The sequence below is a fragment of the Spermophilus citellus genome (genome assembly GCF_964194105.1).
Source record: "Spermophilus citellus genome assembly, chromosome: 9".
Taxonomy (NCBI): Eukaryota; Metazoa; Chordata; class Mammalia; order Rodentia; family Sciuridae; genus Spermophilus; species Spermophilus citellus.
Window position 1 is genome coordinate 8,239,801 of NC_138191.1, and position 26,334 is coordinate 8,266,134.

The following is a 26,334-nucleotide window of genomic DNA, read 5'->3' on the forward strand; positions in this document are numbered from 1 at the left end:
GGAGGGAACTTTAGCTAAATTTTAGCCTGAAAATGTCTCTAGTATGCTTCTCCTGATTCCCTGAAAGGGACCAAAAGTCAATAGAACAGCCAGCTTTTCTGCTCTCACCTTTTACACCCCTTTGAGCTGTGTTTTAAAGACTTTCAAAAACTTTGCTCCCCTTTGTTAAGCGAGATTAGGGAAGCAATGTTTTCTTTTCTTCCCCTACTTGGCTTGAGTGCACCCACTGCAGAGGAAAATGCTTGCTGGGGATCTAAGAACCTTGATATCTCCCTTTTTCTTTTTCTCAAAACCCTGTCCTCATTATTAAATTGGCATTGATTGGCTTTGAGGATAGAAACTGAACTTTCAGTCACAAATTTTGGCACCCCAGATGGGACTCCAGAGGAGCCCCTGGCTCTGCTTTCTTGAGGAAGCCTAGCACTCCAAACAACTGCAAGCAGAGGATTAACTTTTGAGAGCTGACTACTGGAAAGTTAAGAGATATGCCACCATGCCTGGGATCAGATCTAACCAGAGGAGCTAATCCTGTAAGTAAAAAGAGGGACTGAGGGACTCCTAGCAGCTGCCGAAGCCCCTTTTGCTTCAGGGAACTCCCTCCTGCCTTCCATGCACTGTGAAGATTGCTCCATGTCTGTCTACTTAAAAAAAAAAAAAAAAAGGACACTGAATGCAGTAAAATCAGCACACCAAGACCCTTGTTTTGACACTTCAGGTTGCCCCTCCTCCATTTAGCACAGATTTACACATGCTAGCCCAGTCTGTGGCGTCATGTCCAAGTTGGTAATGCATTCGACCATGCTTGCAGTGAAGGGTGCTTGAGGGCCATAGGTTGTTACAGCCTCCTTTAACTGCTTCACTGTTTGGAAATCTAGAGCACAGTGAATTCGCTGCCCTCCTGCCTGCTCAAGTACAGGGCATGCTAATCTTTGAGGTCCTCTCTCAGGATTCCATCTATCAACTATGGGGGTTGAGGGCCACTCAGCTGTCTCTATAGGTGGAGCTGTTGGTTGAATTACACCCTCTGGTGATAGAACGGTGTTAGTAGCAGCCTCCTGTTGTAGCTTTTTCCCTAATAACCCCTTTTCCTTTAAATTTTCTTCCTCTGTCTGACTAGCTCGAGAGACCTTCTCTTTTGCTTGATCTAAAATGTCTTTCTCCATGGTCTGAACCTCTAACAATTTACTTAACACTCTTTCAGTTTGTTTTTTACTAATTTCTAATCTACTATAAAGATAACACAAAACAAAACTGAAACAGAATGAAACAAAAATGGAACAAAAAATTGTTGTATCAATTTTCCTATTTTCTTGACATGTGCATTTGTGGTCTATTTCTATCTCTTCCTCAGGAGCGAACAACTTCAAACCTTGAGCCTACCATTTTTCTCAGTTTGCCTGAGAAAGTTCTAGGGATAGGCAGCTTGAAACAAAAACAAAACAAATCAAAACAAGAACACATTGTTTTTTTAAATGGTCACCCATTCTCTCACCTTCCCTTAGGGACGAGCAATTTCACTTACCTCCAAGCTTCAGGCATTCCCTGCACGGCCGCCAAATGCCGCAGTCTGGCTGGGCACAAATCACTAGCCTCTGAAGCAGGAACAAACTTTATTTCTGAACTCCACCAGCACACTCCACACACACTCCCTGGGAGCTCCCCCGAATGCCACGCGGCTCCTCCAGGAACCAGCAACCAGAAATATCCCTCCTCTTCCACTTCCCCAACCAATGGGAACTCCAGGAATCCCTGGGAGAGCTCAAGCAGAACTCAATGGGAACTCTGCCAGAACTCAAAAGTCATCATCTCAATGGCTCGCTAGTGTCACCTCTCAACCACTACTTCTGGCAAAAATGCCATGCGTCATCCTGACTTGGCTGTGGCCCTCAACACAGCCCCTCCTTGTCATCTCTTAATCCAATCAAGTCAACAATTTGAAATTAACCATGACACCAACCCATAAATTTTCTTAATACTCTCAACAGGAAAAGAGGTAAAAAGGAAAGAAAAAATACAGTGGAGATAGCACAGCAGATGCCTGGCTTTGGGCAGGCAGCTCAGGGCTGGGTGCCATGAGACATGGCTGGTCACCACTCACAGCTCTCACCTTCCACTTGCCCTTCCAAGAATCCTGTGCCGTCAGCTGTGCATAGACTCCATCGTCCTTGGCCCTGGGTTCCTCTGGCAATCCTGTACCTGAGTCATGACAGACTAGAGCTTCATTCTGTGCCAGGGAAACCTCCCACCCTACACACACACACACACACACATACACACACAAACACACAGTTACACACACACTCACACTTTAACACACATGCACTCACACTCACACAAACACACGCATACACACTCACATGCACACTCACACTCACACACACTCTAACACACACACTCATACTTACATTCTCACACACACTCACACACACTAACACTTACAAACACTCTCTCTCACACACACACACACACTCACACACACAGTCAGGAACCCAAGGCCATCATGGCTACACCCCTCATCCCCTCTACAAGGCCACTTCCTGCCATTAAAATGCAGGAGGAAGGAAGTCCAGGATCCAAGGGGAGAGGGGGAGACATCTGGACCCAGAAAGGTAAGTGCAACCTGCCTCTCTCCATCTCCATCTCCATCTTCTTCTTCTTCTCCTTCTCTTGTAAGTGCCAAAGGAACGGGAACCCTCCAACTCCCAGGATGAAAAACCCAGCCAGGAAGGCCCCTAGGGCACCTCTCCAGTGGCCAGCTGTTAAGAAAACAAGAGAGTTAAGAAAGGATAAGGTGGAAGAGAAGCTGACACACCCATTGCCAGGAAAGGTGGAGAAGGCGCAGGTGTCAGGAGGGCCTGGTTTAGAAGATGCAGAGGGAGGGCGTGGCAGGTCCACTCATTCAAGCCATGACCCAGGTCCTTCATGGAGCAGGGGAGATGGGGATGAGCAAAGTGGGGTCTGTGAACAAGTCATCACCAGGAAGAGACAGAAGCTCTCAATCACCAGGTGAAGGATCTCACTGCAGTAGAGGTTGACCCATGTCCAAGGTCTCCAGTGAGACCCCCAGGGACAGGCGAGGTCACCTGTGTGTGGGGAGCGGCAGGAGTTTCACAGATACTCAGTGTGCAGGGAGCATCCCGCAGGGGAGGGACAGCACAGGAGGAAGGGCTAGGTGGGGAGGCCCTGGAGGCAGCCATGAGTCCAGGAGGTTTGGTGGGCCATGTTGAACTTCCTCTGAGACTCAAGGGTGGAGGTGGGGGAGCACATGACCAGGGGTGGTGACTGGCACTGACCAGTCAGGCTCCTCCAGCAGCCCCTGGAGGAAGACTGAGGGAGGACGGGGTGCACATGGGTCCCAGGCATTCGGGTTCAGTGAAACACCTACTAGGTGCAAACTGCCCAGAACTGAGCTTGACACCTGGCTAAGAGGAAAGAAGGATGTGTCCCCTGCCCTCATGGTGTCCCACTCAGGGTGGACTCAGACCCAGAAAGGGATCTTTCCACTCAGGGGGGATGGCCGTGGGCAGCTCCTTAAAGAGGCTGGGCCGTCAGAGCCGGCAGTGGCTTCACACATTAGGGAAGGTCAGCAAGCAGCTGTGTCCCTGTGTGGATGAGGCCACCATCAGGGACACAGGACCTTCTAATCCCTACTTCCAATAGGGACTAAGTGGAGGTCAACCCCAGAGATGACACAGACAAAGGCCACAATCCGATCTGTTTTTGCAAAGACTACTCTGGACACAGGGCATGGTGACAGGGTGGGACAGGTCCTGGAAGGCTGCCCCTGGCCCAGGGGGAAGGGCATGGAGGTGAGGGATATTTAAAGACAGTCCTGAGCTGGATGCCACCCCACACTTCTGGACAGGAGTGACCAAGGGAAGGCAGTGCTGTTCATAAACACAGCAGCAAAAACGCCAGGGACCCTTGGGCTCCAGAGCCACCTGAGCCCCTTCCTGTGCCCCTCCCTCCTGCAGGTGCACTCACCTGGGCTACAGAGGTCAAGGAGCTGTAAGGTGGCATTTTTCTGGTCCACTGGGTTGCTGAGGACACAGGTGAGGCTGACATTGGGCTGCCTCAGTGGGAGGCTCAGGGCCAGGGTCCAGGGGTTGGGGGGTCCTGGTGCCCCTCTCAGTTCCAGATCACTGGGGGGGGGGGGCCTGGACCTCCCAGGTTACATTCAGGACCTCTGCATCCTCTCGGGCCCCACACTCCAGAGTGATATTGCACCAGCTGGGCGTCATGGATGCTGACGTGGTCCGGATCTGGGCAAGGGGCACAGGATCTGAGGAAACAGGGAACAAAGAGAGAGCCTCGCACATGCCACACATTGTCCTCCAGTGTCTCACTGACCAGAGGCAGGAGCCCTAGGAGGAAGCTGGGAGCACGTTACAAATAAAGCACAATTTCCCCAGAGCTACATGTTGACAAGTGACAGCAGCCACTTTATTAAGCTCATGTGATCTCACTAGATGAAGCAAGTCTAACCTTTTTTTCCCATGAGAACATGATGCTGATTCCCAGGTTTTAGGGACCATTATTTCTAGAAGATAGGGGTCTTCTGGAAGGGGAGAGGTGTGGGACAGAAGAGCTTGTCTGGGGCCAGGGTCCTGTGTCCTGGGTCTTCAGCTGAGACAGTGCCTGGACAAGGCCAGCTCTGGGATGACCCAGAAAGCTCAGGTCAAAACAGGAGACACTGTGGGAGATACTGTGGCTGCACCAGGGAGCACAGCTCTGCAGGCAGTTAGAACGTGACCCTGAATGGGTGCTCCCACTGGGGGAGAAGGGGCAGATCCACAGGCCAGTCTGGAAATCACACAAGACCTGCACCTGCAGTCCACTCTCTGCAGAGGGACTGCCCCAGGCAGAGAGGGACTGTGGGGACCCTAGAGTTGGCAAAATGGATCTCCTGGGATGTGCAGCAGCATCACTTCTCCTACCCTATCAAGGCTTGCAGAGCAGGATTTGTGGGGTCTGTGGAAGTGAGGCTGGCCTCTCACTGGCCACTCCCTGCAAGGATTGGGGACGGTGAACTAGGTACATGTGGATTCCACATCTTTATCCTCGGAACCTGTGAATATTCAATTTAGCAAAAAAGAGCTGATCTTTAAATACGGTTATCTGGATAGTCCCAGAGTCCTCACAAGGACCCTTAAATGTGAAAGAAAGAGTCAGGCATGGTGGTGCATACCCCCAATCCCAGCAGCTCAGGAGGCTGAGACAGGAGGATCCAAAGATCAAAGCCAGCCTCAGCAACCTGGCATGGGCCTAAGCAACTTAGCAGGGCTGTGTCTCAAAAATATAGGAAATTTTTAAAAGGCTGGGAGTATTGCTCAGTGGTTAAGCACCCCAGGGTTCAATTCCTGGTATCAAAAAATAAAAAGGCCGGGTGGAGAAGAAAGGAAAGGAGCAGGTATGAAGGATGCAAGAGAGACTCCCCCTCTTTTTCTAGTTGAGGCAGAGGAGGGGACCACAAGTCCAGGGAGGCTGGCAGCTCTGGAGAGTAGGAAAGTCAGGAAAGGATCTGCCAGATTTCTGTTCTCGTGACTAAAAGGCTCAGGGGTCACTCTAGTTAAACTGGGCTAACTGGGCTACATGAAATAACCACACAAGAGACACAAATACCTTTTTCTTTGGGGTCGCTGTGACGGCTCCACTGACCTTAAGGATCCACAGAGAGAGAGCAAGATCACTCGCTGACCCCTTTTATTGAGGAGAAGCTATTCAAATGAGGCAAGGGGTCAGGTTTCAGGGGGCTAAGTCTATCTTCATGATGTCCACTGTCAGCAGGTTAACTGACACCTGGGTAGGCCACACCCAAGGGTACAGTAAGAGAACTAGACACACACAAGGCACTTCCATGGAAGATTCTATCCTAAACAGGGCAAGGGGTTATATTACAAAGGAACATGTGAGCATAGCTTCACCCATGGGGCTGTATCAAGACACACCCATTTCTGTGACTGAGTGCCTCAGCATCCAGCTGGGGAGTGTAAGTCAGTCACCCGTAAGGTAAGGTTGTCCTCCCACATGGATCCGCTCTAGATCCTACAGAACAAAATGCAGCCCTGCCCACACTTGGATTTTAGCCCAGTGACAACCATGTCTGACCTGCAGCATATTGTGGATACACATTTGTATTGGTTTAAACCCTGATTATACATTGTTAAAACAGCACAGGAAAACTAATTTACAAAAGCAGTAAATTTAGTCTTACAAAGAGGAGGAAATGTTACTGCAAAAATGGCCAAATTTCCATTTTGTCTCCCAAAACTCAGATGTGATTTTTCTCCCTGGTATAAAACCTCAGCTCTACTGTTTGTGTTGAATATCTGACATGTTGGTGCCTGAGGAGAATCCTGCAGCACGTGGTCTCAGAGCCTCCTAGACTTAAAGAAGGAGGCCGGCCCTGGGACTAGGTGAGACTGTCACTTACCATAAACAGTGAGGTGGAAAACTCTTTAATTTCTCTTCCTGTCTCAAATCTGGCCTGGGCCCAGTACTGCCCAATGTCCTGTGAGGACAAATTGTTAATCCTCAGGGATGACATACTGGGCACCTGGACCCTCTGCTTGTACTTGTCCTGGAGACTGAGCCACTGTGGGTCTTCCGTCCCATTCTGAGTCTCAGCATGTATGTGGACTCTGGATCAGAGCACAGGCCCCAGGAGATCTCCTCTATCTTGGGATCCTCTGGCTCCTGGATCACTTGCAAGAAGACCAAACCTCCCCGGATTGCCTTCAGATATGTCCAGGTTCTAAGACCTTTAATCCCAGAACCATGAGCTCCAGAACTCTTGGGTAAAGTGCTGCAGGCACCTAGAGCATTGGAAAAGAGAACATGGATATTTCCTCAAGGAGAACAAGTGAAACAGACATTTTCTTCTTAACCAATCCCTTGACCCAGGGAGGCAGCCTTGTCCAGTGAATTGGAACCAATTCTGGGATCAAGTCCTGGTTCTGCTGAAGTTATTTCTGGGTGGGTTACTTCACTGGACTAACCTTCATTTCCTTATCTGTCTTGACATGGTGACATGAACTAAATGACACTGTGAATTGAAATCACCTAGCTCACTGTTTGGCACATGCTGAGTGTGTATGTGTAGGAGGTGGCTCCTAAAATGTCACCCAAGGATCCCGCTCTGGTGTTCACAACTATGTGTAATCCTCTCCCACAAAGAGTATGCACCTAGCAAAAATGATGGGATGTCACTTAATACAACCATTTTCAACTGGAGCACGGGTTCCTCCTGGCTCACTCCTGCTCCCTGTCCTCCGCTTTGGGCACAGTCTTCAATAACTGTGCTGTTCCCATTAACTGCTGTTGTTATCATGATGGGCATTACTGGCCCAACACCCCTGGGTCAGAAGCACACATTCTCAGTTCAAGACTAGTGTCCCTTGCTCCCATCCAACTGCCCCTCTTGGGGGTCTCCTCCTGAGTATGGGGATGGGATGCAGGAGTCACACATCCTGTGGCTTCAATCTCCTTGGTGCCTGTAGGTGTCAAGGTCCAGCCAGGGCTTTCCTGTTTATAAAGGCCGAGTTTAAAAGGAAATTCACTATGACACAGGCACCATTACCAAGAACCACAAGACCCCTGTACAGCCAGGAGTCAGGTGGGAAGGTAGAAGGAAGAACTTGTCATCCCATGCTTGAATGAAGATTTTAAATTTTACATTATTAACGCTGGTTGCCCGTCTTCCCCGTCTTGAGTTGCTCTATAATACAAAAGTATCATATGTTACATTGAAAACAAGTATCCAAGTTGTGGAGTTTTCAAGTGAAAGCAAAGTGTGCCCCATCCCAAGGTAAGCACTGGAAATGACATGTGCCCAGAGACACTCAGCCCTGTGAGCCCGGGCATCTATTCATAAATGCCTCTCAACCTTCCCACTGGCCTGCAGAGGTGCCCTTCATTTTCCCTTTGAAGGGGCTGTGACATCCTATGGTCCCCTCTTTAATTAATAAGCAAAATAAAAGTATCCTTTATCACTGTGGTCATCCAGCCTAATCAGAGTTTAACACATTAAATATGTAATTCTGGGTGTGAAAATGCGCCATACACCACAACTTCCCTGTTTCTAAAAACTGTTTGCAAGTTGTTTTTTCAGGATGCAGCTGCAGACCTAGAGAGCTGAGAGGAACCAAAAGTCTCCAAGGATAAGAAGCTGAGGAACCAGAACAGGGTCTTGTGGACCTGGGTTAGAAGCCAGGGTTCACCCACAGCTGCAGGAGGGAGCATGGGGTCAGAGAGACCAGGGCACTTACAAAGAACCCAGAGGTTCCACCAGGCCCAGGGCACCTGGTGTGGACCATGCCACCAAGACTCCCGACTCCAGCCAGCTGGCCTTCTGTTTCTCATCCCTGCCTTAAGTCCCTTCCTGCTCCCTGGGGAGACAGAGTGTGTCTCCTCTCTCCTTGTCAGGGGAGCAACTGTGAAGTTTTTTCTTCTTGTAAAACATGGTGCAGTGTTGGTTTCTCTGTGCATGGACAGCAGGCGCTTGCTGGGTGTCAGTACAGTGGTGGTCAGTACATTTAAGTGCTCCATTTAATGCAGTGCCCAGATAAACAGCCTGCTATCCCATGGGGAAACAGCACAATTGGGTGCTCTGACAGCCTGTATTTCAGACCATCCTCAGGGATTTGATGAGGTCATTGTGGTCACCACAGTGTCTGTGTCCCCCTGCCAGCATTGTAAGAGGGTCCTTCAGGGAAGCGAGTGTTTTGTGCTGAACAGGAACCTCAAGGTCTGGCAGAGGCTTTCATCAGCTGGTCTAAAGGGCACAGCTGCAACATTGTCACCTGGGCAAGGTTTGCAGACCACATCTGCACAGGGTGTGAGGAGGGAGAGTCCTTGGGCAGGAGATCTGAGGACACCAGCCTTGAGGTCCCCCTCAGGAGCAGAGGCAGAGAAGACCAGATCAGGTGGAGGAGGCTGAGGAGCAGGATTCCTTCCCTCCCTTGGGGGCTGAAGAAATGACCACAGGGACAGCTCAGGGTGTCCTCTCTTAAGGAGTCCTAAACAGGCTCACGTCCTGTGACACCCTGTCAGGTGACAGGATGGGACAGGTCAGGATGAGAAAGACAGAGCAGAGACCTTGCAGTGGCCACAGAAAGCCCTGTGAGAGTGGAAGCCCTGGGTCACCCTGGAGGGGCTTCAGAGGTGAGCTGTTGAGGCCCCTCCTGTTACAGAGCAGGGGGTCCCCAGGGGAGTGGAACAGGAGAGCAGGGGACAGTGTCCCCTTGGAGTGGCCGAGCACAGCTGAGACTTCTGGCTCACCCAGGGTTGGACAGCCAGCCTGGCCAGACTCCCACTTCCTTGAAGAGGGAACCACAAATACAGAGGAGGGTCAGCCTCAGCCTGTGGGAGGATCTGCCCCGAGCCCCAATGGTGGGTGACATCAGCAAGACAGAGAAGGGAGGCAGAGAGGGGAGGCAGCAGGAGCTCTCTGACCTACAGAAGATGCTCATCCTAAACAAGGAAAAGAGCAGCCATGGAGCACATGGGCTTTACCAGGTAGAGGGTGAACTTCATTCTACAAAATTAAAAATGCAACCGTGGGCATAAAACATGGTTCCTCTGTGTGTCATATCGTCATGTCCCTATCACCTCCTTCTCACGCAAACAGCAATTCCCTGTCAGCTGATGCATGAAGCCCTAAGTACCTTCCTTGATGACCTCTCCACTGTCTCTGTCTCTGTCTGGGGTCCATAGTGACCCAGACCCTTCTCCAGCTCCCTGCCAGCAGAACGGGGCATTCAGTAAATGCTGTTGCTATCAACGTGGGGGAGTCCCCACAAGTCCAGAACCACACCCTCTGCAGTCACCAGTGTCTCTGGAAAATTCCAATGTGAAACTAGCTGTCCTCAGGTTCCCTCCTTCCCTTCCACACTTCCCCATCCACCACATGCGGGAAAGGGCTTGTGATTCAATAGGGAAGTTCACCACCACCTTCTCCATCACTGCTTCACCTCCATCTCTCCCCCCAAGCAAGGCTGAGACAACAGGGGACAATCCAGAAACCAAAGAAAAATGCAACTGTGGAACTTCAGGCTTCCAGAAAGGATGCAGAGCAATTTAGGGCTGACTCTCCTTCCACCAAGAGCCTCTTACAAAGCTCCTCTGCAATGAGGTTTGTCCCATTCAGGTCCAGGAAGGGCAGGCCTATGGGGCAACCATTTCAACCTTCCCAGTTCCTATGAGACCTTGAGGAGTCACTGTCTCCCTCTGGATTCAGATTGCGAATCCCTAAATGAGAAATGTAGAGTCTTTCCCTCCCCGCCCCCTCCTTCCTTCCCTCTTCCTTGCTTTCCTTCTTAGGTTTCTTCCTCCCTTTTCTTTTTTCTTTCCCTCTGTAATTTTCCAACCCCAGAGCCTACTGAAGAAAACACTAGACCATTTAACATACTTCTTATTTACACAGCATTGTGAAATGGGGAAAGTCTACACTTTGCTGTTCACAAAAAGTTGTCCACTTAAAAAAAAAAAAGAAAGAAAAAGTTGTCCATTCATAAGTACCACACACTAATTCATGAGCCACTAGATGCCAAACAGTTGCCCATTTCTAATGGGGTCCCAGCCCCTTACAATTTTGCAAAGTTCATTGTTCACTGAATATGTCCTATTCCACAAGTGCTCTCTAATCCATTAAATTGCATATAATTCCTTGCAAGTTCACTTAGTAGCTGGTTTATTTGTTTGTTTGTTTGTTTACTATAACAGTAAAAGCTTTCACCAACTTATCCAACACAACTGAAATCAGCGTACTATAGCAGTACATTGGTTTCAATGTCTATAAATAGTACACTTCAATTACCAAAGATAGGAAACCCGCCAAGGTGTCCATCAACAGATGAACAAATTTAAAAAGTGTGACAAACACATGGTTTTACTCAGCCATGAACAGTAAAATGATGTTATTTGCAGGAAAATGAAAGGAATTGGAGAACATCCTGCTAAGTGAAATAAACCAGATTCAGAAAGTCAAGGGTTGAATATTTCCTCTCCCATGAAGAAGTTAGAGAGAAAAAAAATTTTTTAAGTGGAGTATTTCATAATAATAGAAGAAAAATGCTAGAGGAAAGGCCAGGGCCAAGGGGGAGGGAGGATAGAAGGAAAGAGGAAGAATAGTGTGGGAGCTGCCACAGCCCCTGGTCCTTGAGTGACAAGAGTGTGGAGATGTGGCCAGCCAGCCACTGCCTGTGTGTGACCTGTGGGCCCACAGCACACAAGGTGGACTGGACCCACGTTGCCCCTCTGTTTGGGTGGGCCTGGCTCTGCTCTTTTCTTAGCTCACTCTGCCATGATCCCCACACAGCTCATAGATGGCTGTGGCCTCCCTAGATGCTGGCCACCCTCTGACAGCTGACATCATGAAGCTAGACTCAGCCCCTGAAACCTGACCCCTTGCCTCATTTGAATGGCTCCTTCCCAATAAAAGGGTTCAGCACAGGAGCCCTCTCTGTCTTTCCAAAGTCCCTAAAGTCAGAGGAGCCATCTCAGGACTCAGAGAAAAAGGTATTTCTCTGTCTCTGTGTGGTTATTTCACACAGCCCTGTTCACCTGGAGCAACCCTGAGTGTTGAGTCGTGGAACATGACAATAGGTGTCCTGTAAGGTGACTCCAGGGTGATTTTCAGAAATTTAGCGGGTTTGGAATTTCTCTCCAGAAGTTAAGCGTGCTTAGGATTTCAGAGTATTGTGGGCTGAATTGTAGAAAGTAGACAGAAGGAATATCTGTGACATTAAACGTTTTAATATTTGGGAATATTTTGTCTTCAAGAAAAAAACCCTTATTTTTCCAATTCTAGAGACCTTAAATAAACATAAAAATTAGTAAGATGATTAATGGGATATGTTAGGTTCAGTCCTCTCCCATGGGAAAGGACTTTTATGGACCTTTTTGTGTGAATCTTTATATTTTAAAATATGAGATAAAGAATTTTCGGGTTTATGTACTAAAAGTCTGTGTTTGGAGAGTGAAAAAAAGGACAAAAAGATTTTGTGATGAGATTTCATACAAGGTTTCTTTACCTGTAGAGAGGAGAATTTTATTTTTCTATTATTTTTGTGAATGCTCAGTGTATACTGAACCTGTTTGCTACATTCTTGTTCCATGGGATCAGAATGGCTGTAACTCAGCTGCTGTTCCCTATGGGGTCTGAAACTGGACCCACCTCCAGCAGTGCCTTTAACCCTTAAACAACCTGGCCTGGGTGCCAAACGCAGACTGCCTTAAGATCTGATAGTAACACTGGCATCTGCCATTAAAACTCACTTCTAAAGTGCCACGTGCTGCAAGGGAAAATACAAAAGATAGGAGAGCACACGCTGCAGCAAGCACTATTAGAAAAACTGCAGAGCTATATAACAATTATAAGAAATACATATGCTTCTTTATATTTTGCTTCTAATTTTGAAGGTTATGAGGATGCATTTGCTTGTCGCAGAAACAAAGCCGGTAATGTTCCTGTGGTGACCAAAAAACCCTTATTCTTTTCAATTCTAGGTATGTAATTTAAAAAAATGAATACAATATACACAAGGATCTTATTTCAGCTTCATCACGTGATATCTTAACTTCTAGTTAAGAATAAATCAAAATGGATCCAAAATTAGGAACCACATGGTTACATAAAGTTTATGCAATTATAATTTATGCCCTTATTCTTATTATATATTTTTCTAGATATTTTAATAACCTATAGTTAATCCATAAAATAATTAACACATGTGTAATTGTTTAATTGGTATATTTATCTAGTTGTTTTCTTCAATAGAAAACACATAATTTATATATTTCTTTTACATGCATTTATGTAATACTCTGCCTTCTAGTTACAGATATTTGAAATAAATGTATTTTTCTAGAAATTTGCTTTCAAGAGATAAAACAACCATCGAGTAATCTCTAACTCTCAAATTATTGTACAAACTTTATAAAATAATAAACTAATATAATTCTGTCTACAGAAACATCCACGGACTTTAACTATACTTTCATTGAGATATTTCTTATCAAGGTACAATAATTTGTTTAGATTCTAAGGTTTTCAAAAATTATTCCAAAGTATAACCACAAAAAATTCTAAAGGGAAAAGAAGATGCTTCAACAGAGAGGAAACACACATTGGAGGTCCTCAGAAAAAAAAGAAATCATCTTTGGGTAAAACAAGGTCTTTATATTCTAGATTTTAATGATAAAAGTATTTTCCTAAATAGGAAAATCTTCAAATTATTATCTAGACAGGTGATGTATATACTGGACTGACTATAAAAAATTTAGCTGATTAGAAGATGGCCCCTGCGTAAGGGGGTAGCTGAAGTGCTGAGCCTGGTGCTCAGAACAGCGGCGTTAATAGAGACTTCGCCCAGCTTGTTAGAGCTCCTTTCACCATTAATCTGTAGTGGACCACCCGGCCAAGCAGCAGAAAAAACAAAGAGATTGAAAAAGAGACGCTTGGCTCCCTGACGCTTTCCTGCTCAGAGCCGCGGGCACTTTGCGCCCATCTGCTTCCTCTTTCACTTCGCTCCCGGCAGAGAAGCTGAAGGGGCAATCAGCACTGGATTGTAAGTACCTGAGGCAAAGAAAGCTCAGTACACCCCGCCCTTTTTTTTTTTTTAATATTGTCTATACAGGGAGAGTTAGTGGATTGGAATTGTTGGCGGGGCTGTAGTTTCGGGGCCGAAAATCCACTCTGCGGGAGCCGCCATTTGCTTTCTGCACGCTGTCTTGATGGCCCTGTCTACATAGTCCAGCTGCCGCATCTAGAGACTGGAACTGGGCTGCGTGCCGAGCCCTGTCCTCCGAAGGCTGGACCACGGCCTCAAGTGCCTTGGTCGCCTGTTCCCTGCTGCACCTTGGGGCATAGCCTGCTCTGGGGTCATTCGGCATCCCTCTGCAAGGGGACAGGCGCGGTGCCAGCCGCTTGGGCCCTCCGCGGCGGTGCTGCTAAGGTCGCAGACAAGCGCGGCGCCAAAGAGCGTGGACCAGAGGTGGAGGCGACGGCAGCAGGATTTCAGTTCTAGAAAACTGGACTGCAAACAGAAGCAGCAGTTTGTATAACCCCAAGATCTTGCTTATGCCAGGAAACTGTAAGGGTAACATGAATATCATTGAGGAGGTCTAACATGACGGCAGACGCGGAGGGATCAAGTCTCTGACCTCTTCAACTGCGAGGGCATAGGGAGATGTAAATTATCTAAAGCCTATTTGCTCAGGATTACTAGACAATGCTGAGCTGACGTGGAGCTAGGGCGTACACTTTGGGCCCCTCAGAAAACACACACTGAGCACGAATTTGCTGCATTTAAGCCCCGGATCGCCTGCTTCTCGTGACTCAGCACTAACGATCCTACTGAAATAACTAGTCAGCCCACCTGATCTCACAGAGGTAAAAGCCAACTGAGCACCATAGCCAGACCCAGGGAATCAGGAGTGAAGTGGGACTAGCAGCACAGAATCCCCGGCTATCACTCCCACCAGGGCTGACAACAGAGGTCCCTTGCACCAGCTACCAGGGGAGTTGCTACCTAAGGGCAAACAAATTTGCTGGGGGTCCTCAGCCCCAAGCCCTACAAACTTAGGGTCCGAGGGAGGCAAACAGAAAGGATGTGCCCAGGCATCCGTGAAAACAGGGCTCCCAGGAGCAGCAGACCCAGCATGTAGCCAGTAATGTGGTAAGCATCACAGGTGAGTGGGGCCTGGATTGAGGAACCACAAGAGAAGGACCTAGACATTCAGGACTGGAGACTCGCACAGTCTGGGAAGAAGAACTGAGGCACAGTGATTGGTTCCCACCTATCACGAGGAGAAGCCTGGCCCAGTGGGCATAGCTCCACCTACTGGAAGAGAAGTTAATCGAGCTATATGACTGCATTTATTATTATTACTTTTTTTTTAATGATTATTATTAGTATTTTTTTATCCTCACTTTTTGTAGTTGATGTTGTTGTTGTTCTTTAACTTTCTTATTAATGGTTTCAATTTTTTTAATTCTTTTTATTCTATTATTATTATTATTTTTAAACTCCAATTTCCATTTTTCTATTATCATTATAATTTTTTTTGTTTGTTTTAAAATTTTTATTTGTTCGTTTTTTCTTTCTTTCTTTTCACTTTCTTTTCTTTTGTCTTTTCATTTCTTTTCAATTTTCTTATTCCCCCTCTCTTGAATTCCACCTGCCTACACTCACTCTATTTAGTCACTTCTTCCCTTCCCTTCTAATACCTCTCCTCCCAAGCATCAAATAAATTTATAAGAGTAAACAGTAACTCAGCAGTCAAACAGAACAAGAAGTATCATGAGCATAAAAAAAGCAAGGAAGAAAAGGAGTACAAACAATGAAAGACAGCCTAAATATTCAGGAGGACCTGGAGTCATCAGAAAAATGGCCATATAAAGAACTCAAGGAACACCTTAGACAGATGGAAGGGAACCTTAAAGAGCACATTGAAAAGGAATTACATAAACAGATAAAAGAAGAAGTTAAGCATCTTTATCAGGAGATAGAGATTATAAAAAAAATCAAACAATAATTCTAGAAATGAAGGAAACGATAAACCAAATTAAAAACTCAATCAAGAGTATCACTAACAGAGTGGAGCAAGTAGAAGCCAGAATGTCAGATAATGAAGACAAAATATATCATCTTGAAAAGAGTCTAGCCAACTCAGATAGACTGGTAAAAAATCACGAGAAAAACATCCAAGAGATTTGGGATAATTTAAAAAAATCAAACTTACGAGTCATCGGGATAGAGGAAGGCACAGAGATTCATGCCAAGGGAATGAGTAACATGCTGAAGAAAATAATTACAGAAAACTTCCCAGAAATAAAAAAGGAAACAGATATACAAATTGTAGATGCATACAGGACACCAAGCACACAAAATCACAGTAGACCAACGCCAAGACACATTGTTATGAAGCTATCCAATATACAGAACAAAGAGATAATATTAAAAGCTACAAGAGAAAAGAGGCAGATTACATTTAGGAGTAAACCAATAAGGTTGACAACGGATTTTTCATCACAGACGCTGAAAGCGAGAAGATCCTGGAACAACGTATTTCAAACACTGAAAGACAATGGATGCCAACCAAGAATTCTGTATCCAGCAAAATTAAGCTTCAGATACGACAATGAAATAAAAATCTTTCATGACAAACAAAAGCTAAAAGAATTTGTAGCCAGAAAACCAGCATTGCAAGGCGTCTTGAGCAAAACTCTACACGAGGAAGAAATGAAAAACGATAACCAAAACCATCAGTGGGAAGTGCCTCGGTAAAGACAGAGGACGGGGGGAAAGCTAACCATGGAGAAACAATCTAAATTAGGGGAAAAAAAAAGAGATAAATAATCAAACATGGCAGGAAGTACAAACCATATATCAATAGTAACTCTAAACGTTAATGGCTTAAACTCTCCAATAAAGCGACATAGGCTGCTAACATGGATTAAAAAAACAAATCCAACAATATGCTGCCTCCAGGAGACACATCTGATTGGAAAAGACATACACAGGCTCAAGGTAAAAGGTTGGGAAAAAATATACCACGCACACGCTCCTCGTAAGCAAGCAGGGGTGGCCATTCTCATATCGAATAAAATCGACTTCAAGACTAAGTTAATCAAAAGGGATAAGGAAGGACATTATATACTGTTAAAAGGAACCATTGACCAACAAGACATAACAATTATCAATATCTATGCACCAAATAATGGCACTGCGACATTCATAAAACAAACTCTCCTCAAGTTCAAGAATCGAATAGACCACAACACAATAATCATGGGTGACTTCAACACACCTCTCTCACCATTGGACAGATCCTCCAAACAAAAGTTGAATAAAGAAACTATTGACCTCAATATCACAATCAATAACCTAGACTTAACTGACATATATAGAATATATCAACCATCATCAAGTGGATATACTTTTTTCTCAGCAGCACATGGAACCTTCTCAAAAATAGATCATATATTATGCCATAGGGCAACCCTCAGTAAATATAAAGGGGTGGAGATAATACCATGCACTTTATCAGATCATAATGGAATGAAACTGGAAATCAATGATAAAAGAAGGAAGGAAAAATCCTACATCACATGGACAATGAACAATATGTTACTGAATGATCAATGGGTTACAGAAGACATAAAGGAGGAAATCAAAAAATTCTTAGAGATAAATGAAAATACAGACACAACATATCGGAATCTATGGGACACAATGAAAGCAGTTTTGAGAGGGAAATTCATCGCCTGGAGGTCATTCCTCAAAAAAAGGAAAAACCAACAAATAAATGAGCTCATACTTCATCTCAAAGCCCTAGAAAATGAAGAGCAAAACAATAGCAAATGTAGCAGAAGGCAAGAATTAATTAAAATCAGAGCAAAAATCAATGAAATTGAAACAAAAGAAACTATTGAAAAAATTAACAAAACAAAAAGTTGGTTCTTTGAAAAAATAAATAAGATCGACGGACCCCTAGCCATACTAACGAAGAGAAGAAGAGAGAGAACTCAAATTACTAACATACGGGATGAAAAAGGCAATATTACAACAGACGCTTCAGAAATACAGAAAACAATTAGAAATTATTTTGAAAACCTATATTCCAATAAAATAGAAGATAGTGAAGACATCGATAAATTCCTTAAGTCATATGATTTGCCCAGACTGAGTCAGGAGGAAACTCACAACATAAACAGACCAATATCAATAGACGAAATAGAAGAAGCAATCAAAAGACTTCCAACCAAGAAAAGCCCAGGACCGGATGGGTATACAGCGGAGTTCTACAAAACCTTTAAAGAAGAATTAATACCAATACTTTTCAAATTATTTCAGGAAATAGAAAAAGAGGGAGCTCTTCCAAATTCATTCTATGAGGCCAACATCACCCTGATTCCGAAACCAGACAAAGACACCTCAAAGAAAGAAAACTACAGACCAATATCTCTAATGAACCTAGATGCAAAAATCCTCAATAAAATTCTGGTGAATCGGATACAAAGGCACATCAAAAAAATTGTGCACCATGATCAAGTAGGATTCATCCCTGGGATGCAAGGATGGTTCAATATACGGAAATCAATAAATGTTATTCACCACATCAATAGACTTAAAGATAAGAACCATATGATCATCTCGATAGATGCAGAAAAAGCATTTGACAAAGTACAGCATCCCTTTATTTTCAAAACATTAGAAAAACTAGGGATAACAGGAACTTACCTTGACATTGTAAAAGCTATCTATGCCAAGCCTCAGGCTAGCATCATTCTGAATGGAGAAAAATTGAAGGCATTCCCTCTAAAATCTGGAACAAGACAGGGACGCCCCCTATCACCACTTCTATTCAATATAGTTCTCGAAACACTGGACAGAGCAATTAGACAGACGAAAGAAATTAAAGGCATAAAAATAGGAAAAGAAGAACTTAAATTATCACTATTTGCAGATGACATGATTCTATACCTAGAAGACCCAAAAGGGTCTACAAAAAAACTACTAGAACTAATAAATGAATTCAGCAAAGTGGCAGGATATAAAATCAACACACATAAATCAAAGGCATTTCTGTATATCAGCGACAAAACTTCTGAAATGGAAATGATGAAAAACACTCCATTCACAATATCCTCAAAAAAAATAAAATACTTGGGAATCAACCTAACAAAAGAGGTGAAAGACCTATACAATGAAAACTACAGAACCCTAAAGAAAGAAATAGAAGAGGATCTTAGAAGATGGAAAAATATACCTTGTTCATGGATAGGCAGAACTAACATCACCAAAATGGCAATATTACCAAAAGTTCTCTATAGGTTCAATGCAATGCCAATCAAAATCCCAATGGCATTTCTTGTAGAAATAGATAAAGCAATCATGAAATTCATATGGAAAAATAAAAGACCCAGAATAGCAAAAACAATTCTAAGCAGGAAGTGTGAATCAGGTGGTATAGCGATACCAGATTTCAAACTATATTACAGAGCAATAGTAATAAAAACAGCATGGTACTGGTACCAGAACAGGCGGGTGGACCAATGGTACAGAATAGAGGACACAGAGACTAATCCACAAAGCTACAACTATCTTATATTTGATAAAGGAGCTAAAAACATGCAATGAAGAAAGGATAGCATCTTCAACAAATGGTGTTGGGAAAACTGGAAATCCATATGCAACAAAATGAAACTGAATCCCCTCCTCTCGCCATGCACAAAAGTCAACTCAAAGTGGATAAAGGAGCTAGATATCAAATCAGAAACTCTGCGTCTGATAGAAGAAAAAGTTGGCTCCGATCTACAGATTGTGGGGACGGGCTCAAAATTCCTTAACAGTAAACCCATAGCACAAGAGTTAATAACAAGAATCAACAAATGGGACTTTCTTAAACTGAAAAGTTTTTTCTCAGCAAGAGAAACAATAAGAGAGGTAAATAGGAAGCCCACATCATGGGAACAAATTTTTACTCCTCACACTTCAGATAGAGCCCTAATATCCAGAGTATACAAAGAACTCAAAAAATTAGACAATAAGAAAACAAACAACCCAATCAACAAATGGGCCAAGGACATGAACAAACACTTCACAGAAGAGGACATACAATCAATCAACAAGTACATGAAAAAATGCTCACCATCTCTAGCAGTCAAGGAAATGCAAATCAAAACCACCCTAAGATACCATCTCACCCCAGTAAGATTGGCAGCCATGAGGAAGTCAAACAACAACGAGTGCTGGCGAGGATGTGGAGAAAAGGGTACTCTTGTACACTGCTGGTGGGACTGCAAATGGGTGCGGCCAATTTGGAAAGCAGTATGGAGATTCCTGGGAAAGCTGGGAATGGAACCACCATTTGACCCAGCTATTGCCCTTCTCAGACTATTTCCTGAAGACCTTAAAAGAGCACACTACAGGGATACTGCCACATCGATGTTCATAGCAGCACAATTCACAATTGCCAGACTGTGGAATCAACCAAGATGCCCTTCAATAGATGAATGGATTAAAAAAATGTGGCATTTATACACCATGGAGTATTACGCAGCACTAAAAAATGACAAAATCACGGAATTTGCAGGGAAATGGATGGCACTAGAGCAGATTATTCTTAGTGAAGCTAGCCAATCCCTAAAAAACAAATACCAAATGCCTTCTTTGATATAATGAGAGCAACTAAGAACAGAACAGGGAGGAAGAGCAGGAAGAAAAGTTTAACATTAAACAGAGACATGAGGTGGGAGGGAAAGGGAGAAAAAAAAAGGGAAATCACATGGAAATGGAGGGAGACCCTCATTGTTTTACAAAATTATATATAAGAGGTTATGAGGGGAATGGGATAACAAACATGGAGGGAAATGAATTACAGTAGATGGGGTAGAGAGAGAAGATGGGAGGGGAGGGGAGGGGGGACAGTAGAGGATAGGAAAGGTAGCAGAATACAACAGTCACTAATATGGCAGTATGTAAAACTGTGATGTGTAACCGATGTGATTCTGCAATCTGTATTTGGGGTAAAAATGGGAGTTCATAACCCACTTGATTCTAATGTATGAAATATGATTTGTCAAGAGCTTTGTAATGTTGTGAACAACCCACTAAAAAAATTAAAAAAAAAATAAAAAATAATAAAATAAAAATTTAGCTGATTAATTCAAGGCTATTTCAGGCTATTTCCCTGATTTTACTATACTGATGTGAGCTGAGATTTTGTCCATATTTTGATATGATAAAGACCTATTAAAATATTAAGTTTATTTCCTTAAAGGAAGGTGTTTATTTCCCAATGATTCTTACTGTTTAAGGCAAAGATTAATTTTAGTGAATAAATTCACATCTTTAATTAAACACTAAATATATTAAACTGATGATTTAGATCCCAATTTCGACAATTCTCCCTGGAGACTAAATTTGATGATTCAAAGACACTGCTGATTCTTGCATATAACTTTCATTTGTTGGATTGTTGTGAGATTTGAGAGAACATTTTGTTAGGACTGATGTTCTCCAAATTAAGGTCGTACATGGGTTTTGAACAATGGAAGTTGCAAAACTTGTTGGAAATTCATTGGTATTATATAAATTATCTGACTGAACCTATTATCCATTAAAAATATGGTAAGATTTATATACTACTCCCCACAGTGGGAAGTAACTTTAATCATATTTTTTAAAAGGACAATTGATACACCTATTTAAAGGATAATATTCTGAGATATTATGAAATCTTCTCTCAAGAAGAGATTGAGGGCTCCTTAGAATTTAAACTAATTAAATTATTATTTATACCAATCTTTTAAATAAAGAAAAGGAGGAAAAGTACCCTACAGACATATATTAGATATTACCAAATATTTTAAAATTTTTTCTTAATTGTAATATTGAGAGCTTTACTGTTACTGCACATGATTCAGTATATTAAATCAGATTTCCAAAGATAGAGTTGAAACCTGTCATCATGAAAATGACTGAAAAGCCTGACACAGGAAGTAAATCTCCCAACTGGAGAGTTTACAACCATGCAGCTTCACAAGTGTGTCAGGTAAGTAAAAGCCATGAGCAAACTTCTGTGGACCCATTTCTCAAGTCCACTTTTAACATGCATTGCAGGGCCTGGAAAGTCCATCAGTGAAACTAGATTAACTAGATTAATTAGTTAATTAATTAACTAGATTAATTATAATAATAGTCAGCACAGTTGGTCCTATGGTAAACAGGTTGTCTGGGAGTATCTTTTGAGAAAAAAGACCACATATAAGAAACATAAACCAGCCAATCATGCTGATCCTTAGAGATGAAGACTATATTGACCTATCTGGACAATTGTCAGAAAGATTATTAAAATAGATTTTTCCTATACAGGCCAGTTATCTATTAAAATATCCACCAATGTATTGTTGCCCTAACCATTCTACAGTATAAATTGACACCTTTCCTAAGAGGATAGATTATGCAAATGTCTTGGCAGTGCAACATAAGGTGTATAGAGATATTGGGTATATTTTAGACTGGCTCCCAGGGTTGACAACCATGATTGTGCAAGGATGCCATAACCCCTAGAGATTTATTGGTAATAATACCCTCACCCTCAGTGAGATGGCACCCAAAAGGATGTTTTGATGTTTGACTTCTATCTTCAAAATATTTATATTACTGACAGACCTAATAGACTCCTTAAATGTGAGAATTAAGAAAAAGGAAGATGAATATCCTGTAGCCTGTAAGAATACAACTTATCTTACTGTATCATGGGTTATTGCCAGCTAATATTTCAGAGCTATAATATGCTGTAGTTAATGTTGAGGCTTTGAAACAAGTGCATGTCAATTAACCAGACCTAGGCAAGCTTAAATTACTTAAATTACTTCCAGGATCCTTCATACTCAGATAAGTGATAATGGAAGAATTGAAACTAAATTAAAATGCTCTAGAAGCCACTGTAATCAATATTGTGATCAATATTGTGCTCTATGGTTTGTGGAAAGGCTTAAATGTCATGCTAAATAAAAATATCTGTGTTACTGTGGCTAAACACAATGCTTCCCAATAAAATTGGGAAAAGATTAAGAATCTCCCAATGAGTGTTTTGCAGAATAATAATAATAACCTGGATCTTCCAGGTTGATTATGTTTTTGAGATAATATGTTTTCTACTAATTCTTTTTGTGTTTCAATAGTAGATCATGATGACCTTGGACCAAGAATTCAGTGTCTGGAAGATATAATTCCCCAATTGCCCCCCCATTTTTTTAATTAAGAAAGGGGGACTATATGGGGAGCTGCCACATAGAACCGAATGCCCCTTACCCTTGAGTGATGAGAGTGTGGAGATGTGGCCAGCCAGCCATGGGCTGTGTGTGTGTGAACTGTGGGCACTGAGCACACAAAGTGAACTGAACCAACATTGACCCTCTGGGCAGGCCTCTCTCTGGTCTTTTCTTAGCTCACTCTGCCATGATCCCCACACAGCTCATAGATGGCCATGGCCTCCCTAGATGCTGGTCAACCTGCTGACAGAAGACATCATGAAGCTAGAGTCAACCCCCTGAAACCTGACCTCTTGCCTCATTTGAATGGTTTCTTCCCAATAAAAGTGTTCAGCATGCTCTCTCTCTCTCTCTCTCTCTCTCTCTCTCTCTCTCTCTCTCTCTCTCCCCCAGGACCCCTAAGGTCAGAGGAGCCAAAGAAAAAAATATTTCTCTGTGCCTTTGTGGTTGTTTTGTGCAGTCCAGTTCACCTGGAGTGATCCTGAGTGTTTGGTCAAGGAACACAACAGAATAGTACAAGAAAAATGAACCAAATTATGCCATATGCATGTATGAATATACCACAATGAACCCCATATTTATGTATGATTACAATACATTCACATATTAAAATAGGAGACCAGAATAGTAGAGAAAGTTGGAAGAGGGGGAGGGAGAACAAAAAGAGGAAGGACTGGGAATTATCTGGAACAAATCATGTTATGTGCATGATACTACAATGAATCCCACTAATAAGTACAATTCAAAAAAGCTAAAATCAACATTTTTAAAGCTGTCACCGAATTCAGTTCAATAGGTCATGTTATGTATGTTAGCTTTTGATTTCCTTCTACATACAAACATTGTATTATGTCATAAATGTGATATGTGGTCCATCGTCACCATCAGTGTATTTTTTCAGTTTCTGTTTTTCAGAATATATTTTTCAGCCCTCTGATTAACCTCCCATCCTCTCTCCCCTGGCATATTTTCCTAAACAATTTTACCTGCTCCTATATCCTGTGTTAGTTAACATTGTTTCATTCCATATATTCAATATACCCATAAGCATGTTGTATATAGACACCCTCAGTTTTAGAAGCAGCTTGACCTTTTTGTTATCATTTAAATATTTGGTTTTTTCTTTTTTTCTTTTTTTTTTTTAGTTGTAGTTGACACAATAAACTCTATTTTATTTTCATGTGGTGCTGAGGATCAAACACGGTGACTCACACATGCTAGGCAAGTGCTTTACCACTGAGCCTCAGCCCCAGCCTCAGCCCGATGCTTGTCCTTTTATAAAATAAGGACTTCATGGTGCTCAGTTTCCTGGATCTTGCTGAGGAGGATCCAGGCATCTCCCTCATGGAAACTGGATATTCTTCCCAAAACACTGGGGCACTGTTTCCTTAGCCTCCATGACATCCCATGCACGGGAGCCCCAGATACTGCTCAGTTTGCTCAATCTTTCCCCAATTGATGGCACCTCCTGTTTTTCCAGGGTTTTCAGGAACAGTGATGAGATAAGCAAGGTTCCAGCTGAGGTCTCCGGGGGAGGGGCATTTCAGGGTGGGGGAAGGGAGCGCAGACCAGAGGAGCTTCCTCCAGCTCAGACACCAGGGTTCCGGTTGGGGCCTCCACAGAAGAGCTGCAGAGGCCTGAGGACCCTGGGGGCCCAGGCTGGGGTGCTGCCTCCTCACCCTGTGCCCAGGAACAAGCTCTTGGTCTGTCTCCATCCCCCTCCCCAGGCAGCTCCAGCCTCTCCCTGCAGCCCAGGTGGCCTCAGCTCCCTGGCTATGGTCCCTCATGCAGCCAGCGCTGCCTGAGCCCAGGGTCCCAGGTCCTCATCACAAAAAGGCCATTTTGCTCTTTCCGTTCATCCTGGGCTCTTCCCACACTGCACTGGTGAATTATAACAGTGCGGCTTTCTCTCTTTGCTTCCCAAAGGCATCAGAGCCTCACAGCCCCCAGGACTGAAGGGTCCCAGGACCCCCAACTGCCCTCCCTTCCAGGGAGCCCAGCTACTCACAGGGAAGGCTAATGATTCCCAGGAGACTGGTGGTCCAACAGAGGTGGGGATCTTGTGAGCTGTGTCCCATCCCAGCTACCTGTTGGTCTCTTCTGCTGTGGAGGACACATCCAAAAGGAGAACCCAGCAAGAGGAGGAGCTTCCCTGCTCTGAGGGCAGAGCCACAGGCCAGTGTTAGGAAGTCCACCAGAGTTCACAGAGGCCACCTCACTCATCTAAGAAATTGCAGAATAACTGTACGAACGACCAGAGTCTGGCTGGACATCTGGTCTCTGATATCTGTTGGCAAGCCCCCTCCTGCAGGCAGAGCCAGCTTGTCTCAGGTATCTACACCTGCCCACACCCGCTGGGTGAACAGCTCTGCCCAGGCAGCCCTGATCCCAATGCCAGCCTGTGGCCCGCACAGAAGTCCCCCTCTTACAAGCCTGAGCTAAGCCCTCCTGAGTTCCATGGCTTTCCTCTGCACTTACCCCATTCTATAGCTCACTTATTGTCAGATATTACAAGAACTTCAACTGTGAGTTCCCTAAGGGAGTAACTGTGGTCAAAAAAACACCAAACTGTAGTGGAGAGTGGTAACCACCAAATCTTTGAACTCAGCTTTGATGGAGAGGCCTCATGGCTTCTGAGTTCTTATTGGTGCTTGGGCAAAGACAAGCTCTTCCCTCTGTTCTGCAGGCCTCTGGTACTGTTTAGATTGTGGGGTGGGGGCAGGGTTAGGGGATTGGATCCTTCAGAGAGCAGCAGGGATAATGGCTGGAAACTAAGGGCACAAAGGTCAGTCAATAGATATTCCAGCTGACAGGTGCCAGGGACTTTTCAGAACACCACATCTCACATTTTCAACGTGACAGCCATCCTACCCTAAGGTATGATGTGGTATCCAAAGACACAGAGAGGATAGAAGATGGCGGCGGGAAGTGAGTAAGCCGCTCTGTGCCCCGCCGCGTCTGAAAAGATGTGGTAAAGATCATTAAAGGAGGTCTGTCGACAAAAACCCGGCACCGTGTCAAGAAAGGGGCCTAGGTGGCGTGAATCTGCCACTAATCCAGCCAAGGTGAAGGGAGTCCAGCACGACTTCAGCGCGAGCAGTAAGGACGCAGCCCGAGCTGCCCGGCTCCTTCGGCCCCTTCTCCTTCTCCTCTCCGCCTCTCCGCCTTGCTTCTTTCTCCCCAGCTGTCTCCCCTCCCAAGCTCAGTCTCTAAATTTAGATCTCAATTTCTTTCCCCCACCCCACCCACTCTCCTGCGTGTCCGTACCCGGACCACACGGCCCTGAGGCGCCGCCTCCCCTCCCCCAACCCACACCCCTCCCCGGGGATCCCGAAGGCCGCCGCCGCCGCCGCCGCATCCCGCGGAACACCATAGAGCAGACTCTGCACCGCGCAAATGAGCTGCCGAATTATATGAAATAGCTGATAAGATGAGTGACAATTTAAAATCCAAGTGATCCGAGAACACACACTGAGCTCTGACCCGCTGAATTCAAACTCCCGGTCACCTGCTTCCCGCAGACAAACAGCTATGACTCGGCATTAATT

At 44.3% G+C, this 26,334-nt stretch overlaps 1 protein-coding gene and 1 long non-coding RNA gene across 2 annotated transcripts in view; one reads left to right on the forward strand and one right to left on the reverse strand.

The window, feature by feature from the left end:
• LOC308655423 (CD48 antigen-like) overlaps positions 1-26,334 on the forward strand; it is a 203,851-nt gene that overhangs the window by 125,444 nt on the left and 52,073 nt on the right. The gene's annotated exons all lie outside the window — the stretch shown is intronic.
• LOC308655426 lies at positions 3,988-24,902 on the reverse strand. The gene is made up of 3 exons (XR_014023475.1): positions 24,795-24,902; positions 6,434-6,815; positions 3,988-4,282 (listed from the first exon to the last, which is right to left on the reverse strand). It is a non-coding gene; the product is annotated as an uncharacterized lncRNA (long non-coding RNA).